The sequence below is a fragment of the Sminthopsis crassicaudata genome, chromosome 1 (genome assembly GCF_048593235.1).
Source record: "Sminthopsis crassicaudata isolate SCR6 chromosome 1, ASM4859323v1, whole genome shotgun sequence".
Taxonomy (NCBI): Eukaryota; Metazoa; Chordata; class Mammalia; order Dasyuromorphia; family Dasyuridae; genus Sminthopsis; species Sminthopsis crassicaudata.
Window position 1 is genome coordinate 486011237 of NC_133617.1, and position 6222 is coordinate 486017458.

Below are 6222 nucleotides of genomic sequence, written 5' to 3' on the forward strand. Positions count from 1 at the left end.
CAGAAAATAGATTTTTATTCATTGAAAATATTCTTAATTTGCCGGCAGGGGAAATTAGAAGCCTAACTCTTGGTTTAGAATAATGAGTTAATTTTGAAATTATTTTCTGAGAAGAGGGTAGAGTGATACTAGCCTTTAGTATTTGTACACTGCTCTGGCTCACATATATATTATTCATGGATGAATTGCAGTGTATCCAGACAAAGATGATCATGGAAATGAAGGACCTAAAAACTTTCAGGGGGAAAGAAACTGAAGAAATTGGATATGTTCAGTATCTCCAATGTGAAGCATAATATGAGCTGGCAGACACAAGATAACTAGGTGCAAAAAGGGCCGATTCATGGAATAAGGCTTAGAATCCTACCACCATCTGCATGAAATGTGAGCTACTCCCCTCCATGGGCCGCAACCTTATATAGAATTTGAATGACTTCTAAAATCTCTCAGCTCTAAACTTTTTTTTAAAATAGTATTTTATTTTTCTAAATACAAAGATAGTTTTAAACATTGACCTTTGCAAATCTTGTGTTCTAAATTTTTCTCCCTCCCCCTCTCAGACAGCAAGCAATCTGATATAGATTAAATGTACAATTCTTCTAAACATTTCCGTGTTCATCATTCTTCCCAAGAAAAATGAGATCAAAAGGGAAAAAAAACTCGAGGAAGAAAAACAACAAAAAAGATGAAAATACTATATTTTGATCCACATTCAATCAATCTCCATAATTCTCTCTCTGAATGACTGGCATTTTCCATCCCAAGTCTATTGGAATTGCCTTGAATCACCTCGTTGTTGAAAAGAGCCAAGTTCATCACAATTGATTATCCCATCATCTTGTTGCTGTGTACAATGTGTTCTTGGTTTTCCTCATTTCACTCAGCATCAGCTCATGTAAGTCTCTCCAGGCCTCTCTGAAATCATCCTGCTGGTCATTTCTTACAGAACAATAATATTCCATAACATTCACATATCATAACTTAACCATTCTCCAACTGAGGGACATCCATTCAATTTCCAGTTCCTTGCCACCACAAAAAGAGCTGCTACAAATACTTTTGCACAAGTGGGTCCTTTTCCCTCTTATGATGTCTTTGGGATTCAGACCTAGTAGACAAACTACTGGATCAAAGGGTTGAACATCAACTCTAAACTTCTGAGCCTGTGTTTTTTCTCTATCACTTTAGAGGGCAAAAACAAGACCAATAAATGGGAATTGTCAATCCAATGTTAAGGAACAACTTGGTAAGAGCTAAGAGCTGAGGAAAAACCAAAAACACTTTTGGTTACCTAGAGCTGGAAGGATTAATACAAATACTGGTTGATCAGTATTTGCCAATGGTTGATCATTTGTCAAGCATGGTGCAAAGGGGATTCTTGTGCTGAGTGGGTCCAACTTCTAAAACCCTGCCCATATTATGTTTCAAAATTTATATCTCGGGTTAGCACTACCCCTCCTTCCTTTAACTGGAAACATAGCCTCAGTGCAAGGCAATTAGGGGATTTCAGAGCTACAGTGTGTCATCTGAGAAAACATCCCAAGGGGTTCTCATTCCCTCTGCCCATCCATCCCACCCACCCACATCCATTCTGGGGTATAGCAGTTTACAGAGTTGTGAGGCAGGTGTTCCTGCTGTTTCTAATTAGCAAATTGGAATACTAGTCTTTCCCTGTCTCTGCAACTCTGTACGGTCTCATTCTAATCTTTCCTCCATCAGTGGTTCCAAAGTAAGAGTGAAGAGGAAAAGGATGTGATTCTCATGAAAAGAAAAATGGCGGTCCAGTTTGCTATCAGCAAGCCTACTTATATGCATGGTACATCACCAGGACTATAACTAGGGCAGGGTGACTGTACTTCAGAGCGATGTCGTTTTCAAACCTTTAACAGCCCAGGAAATAACTATCTTAACTACATAATTAGCAAGAATAATATGAAGCAGTAAGCTATGAAATGGCATTAACTCTAATTGTGGCAGTCTGAAAGTAGTTTCCTCAAGAGTGTCTGCCCCACCCCTCCTTTAAAAGAAGTTGTCTTAAAAGTTGTTTTGAAATTGCGCTTTTGCCTTTTGTCCCAGATATAAACTTATTCTTTACCCTCAAGGAATTTACAAGTTGAGGATAGAAGACATACATGGATGTATTAGGTAATAATACTTCACTGGGACTATAAACGACAGGGAGGGAGGGATTTGAGGCTTACAAAACATTTACAAATATCTTATTTGATCCTCACAATAACCTGGGGAATTAGGTGATGTTATATAGCCCACCTTCTTAAACTGTGCTTCAAGATCCCATATGGGGTCTTGACACCAAATGTAGGGTATTTGAAATTATCAGTAAATACATAGTTTGTATACCTGCTTTATATGCCCAGTGCCACATAAAATTTTCTCGGAGGAAAAGAGATTGTGAGTGGGAAATGTTTAAGATACTCTGTTATACAGGATCCCCATTTTCTAGATGAGGATGTTACTGTGTACAATGTTCTCTTGGTTTTCTTCACTTCACTTAACATCATGTAAGTCTTTCCAGGCTTTTCTGAAGTCATCCTGCTCATAATTTCTTATAGAATAATAAGATGCCATTGCACTCATATACTATAACTTATTCAGCCATTCCCCAATTGAGGGACATCTATTCAATTTCCATTTGTTGCCTGGAGTCACACAACTATTCTGAGGTCTTTTTTGAACTCAGTTTTCCTAACTCCAGGCCCAGAGCTCTATCCCTTACACTACCTCCCTGTCTTATCAGTGGGTGTGAAATATTAAACATGATGTCTCAGGTGGATGTTCCAGTTAGTTTTGTTGAATTGTTTTCCCCCCTCTTTACTTTTTGTTATAAGGGATGAAAAGGGAAGGGATATGTTGGGGAAATGTAGGTGACAGAAAAAGAAAAGATAACATTTTACATTTTAACAGATTACATTTTAAGAAAAGATGTCTTAGAGTTTTCATTTGAACTAGATAGGCTTTAGGTAAGGGCAGCTAGCTGATGCATCAGGACCCGACAGGGATCTCAAAGTCCTGAGTTTTGCTGTCTTGGGTTTTTAAACTGTAAATAGCTGGAACTGCACAAGGCAGGCCTAAAAATCAAGATAATCACTTTCAGAGTGAGAATACGGTTTGCAAACTGGAAATTCTTCTGGGTGGAAAACCTGTTGTAGGAAAGGTAGAGATTTTATACACAAATCATAAGTGAAAAGGAAGAGAGAAGGTGGGTTACAAATCCATGAATACATCACAATATGGGTGTTCTCTAGTTCTGTAGGTATGGTTCATAAGTGATTGTTTCAAATCACAGTGAGGTTGGAGGACAGGACCAGAGTTCTAGGATGAGAACAGGTTCTACAATCTTTGATTCACTTCATTTAACATATATGGGAGAATGTAGCCAAGGATTAATTGATTGTTTCAAGATGCATTGTAAGACTGACTCCCAACCCCAAAAAAAGCAGTTCTGAGAAACTTAAATTATTAGTATATTCATGACATATATCATCTTTTATTTTATTTTTAATAGTACTTTATTTTCCCCAATGCATGAAAAGATAGTTTTTAACATACATTTTTTGTAAAACTTTGTGTTCTAATTTTTTTTTCTCTCCCTCCCTTACCTTCCCCTACCCCAAGACAGCAAGCAATCTGATAATAAGTTAAATAACACATAGCGGATTAATTATGAAAATCATCATAACATTTCCTCAACACACACCTCATATTTGCTTGTTGACCAATGAATACCCCAAGCTCTCACATCTCAAAGAAGAGGACCCCTGATCCTGTCATCCCTAACTGTTTGAATAAATCCTAAGGCTCTCTTGCCAAAAGTGAAGCTTGAGCCCTGTGTGGTGGGAACCTGGACTTCTGAGCTTTGGCCTGGAAGAGTGAGGGATGCTCAGGAGAATCAGGGAACCGAGATTGTCCACATGGCACCAGAACCTTCCCTATATACTGTCACCGGAGCAATCTCCAATATCCATAAAATCAGATAGCTTCCTGCTTTTCTATCACCCCAGACCTAATGGAGGACATTATGGTACAGAGGTTACAGGACTGGGGTCCTGGAATCAAGAAGACTTGAATTCAAATTCAGTCTTTAGATTCAAATTAGTTATGTGAGCTTGGGAATGTTCATGACTTGACTTCTCCCACTTTCAATCTCTTTCTCTGCAAAAGAGGGATAATAATAACTATTTATCTGCCAGAGTTATGATGATCACATGAGATGACATATGTAAACCTTATTTGATGCAGCATATAAATGCCATCTTCATCACCATCAATCATCACCATTATTATAATAATTACTGTCACCATTATTATTATTCCTGAAAGAAGAGATCTGAGCATTCTTCAGATTTTCCCAGTCATCACTACCTCTGGTCTGTTTTCTGTCCAAGTTCCCCCACTAAAGCGGTCATGCAGCATCTCTGGGAGTCAGACTTATCTTGGTTACCATGGTGATACAAATGCAGAGGAGCCAGGGAAAATGCCAAGCAGCTTCTGAAAGACCCGCTGACCGCCATGGAGGAGACTGGCTAATTGGGAGGCCAGGAAAGCAGGACCAGCCTCTGGGATATTCAGAGACAAGGGGTCCTTTGAGGAAGGGGATAAGAAGGAGGCCCACGAGTTCCATTGTGAAGGAGGGAGAGGTCTTTGCATGGAAACCTACCACCCCCAACAGCATCCTCCCCCTCCAACCCTTTTCCTTAGAAGCTACAGCGTGGGAGCAGATCCCAGAGAAAGCAGGAAGAGGGCTGCTTCCCAGATTGGCACAATCCCTGGCACATAGTCGGCACCTGATAAATGCTGATTGATTGATTTGCTTGTTTGCTTGCTTTCTTCATGCCCCTTAGTGTAGGAGGGAGTGGGCAAAGCTTGGTTGGGGTCTCATCCAACTCTCCTGGCAGAATCTCCTGCTCTTTGTGCCCACCCCCCATTCAGGCAGCCAGCAGCTGAGTCATGATAAGCAGCCCACCTCCCATTCAGGCAGCCAGCAGCTGAGTCATGATAAGCCCACGTTTCTCTGGAACTTTATCACTCTGTCAGCAAGCATCTAAGCTGTGTGTCAGGCACCCTGCTAAGGGCTGGGGATTCAGAGAAAGGTAAAAGCAGCCCTTTCCTTCAGAGAGATCCCATTCTATGGGAGAGACACTGTGCAAGCAGCTTTGCGCAAATTGGATCTAAGCAGAGAAGATGAGAAGGTCCCACTGTGGGGTGAGGGGCGGGGCTTCGGGTGAGAACTTGGGTAGCAGGAAAAGCTTCCTGGGATCTGAGCTGAGCCTTAAAGGATGCAGCAAAGCCAAAATTAGCAAGTAAGGGGCAGAGAATGCAGGTCTTAAGAAGGTCATTGGGGGGAGCGGGAGAAGTGGCGTTGTGTTTGAGGACTGCCTGGTAAACCTATATGGTATGCATATGTGGAGGGGACTTTGTAAGAAGATGGGAAACGTGGGATTGGTTTTAAATTCCAAACAGAAGGTTTTCTATTTGATCCCTAAGATAATAGGGAGCCAGTGAAGTTTATTGAGGAGAGCTGGAGATGGTTACAAAGGACTATGTTTTATCATAAATCCTCTGGAGAGGAGTAGGGCAGCAAGTCTTAAAAACCTGGATTCAATCTCTCTCCACCCCCTACTCCCAGCCCATAATGGCTATGTGACCCATTTCAAACGACCTCCTCTCAGCAAGCAGCATCTCAAACTTTGCGTTATTGGAGGGATTGCCTTGGCAGAGGATTTTCCTCACTGAAAGTTCCTTATATCACAGGTCCAGTAGAAAAAAAGACAAAAACATTTAACCAGAACCCTGGTTAAATTAAGTAGTACAGGTGTTGCTAATCCTGTTTTACAGAGGAGACTCAAAGAAATATTGAATGGCCTGTTAATGGTCACATGGTGTTGCCCACTAGTGGACCAAAGCCCTGTATGCAGTCTTCTCATCTTCTCCTTTCCTTATCCACGGCTGACTCACAGCTGAAGGTTCTGGGAGTTACCTGAAAGATTAAATTTACACCAAGGTGCTAATGACCAGAGTTACTTAATGTGTTACCCTTCAAAGGGATATTTGCATTTTTTAAAAGACACAGCTGGAGGGAATAGACATCTGCTTTGAGAGGGAATCTTCCCTTATTTTATGTCCTGGATCCCTCTGGAAGTTTGGGGAGAAGTCGGTGGACCCCTTCCCAGAATACTGTTGTCATTGATTTTAACTCATAAT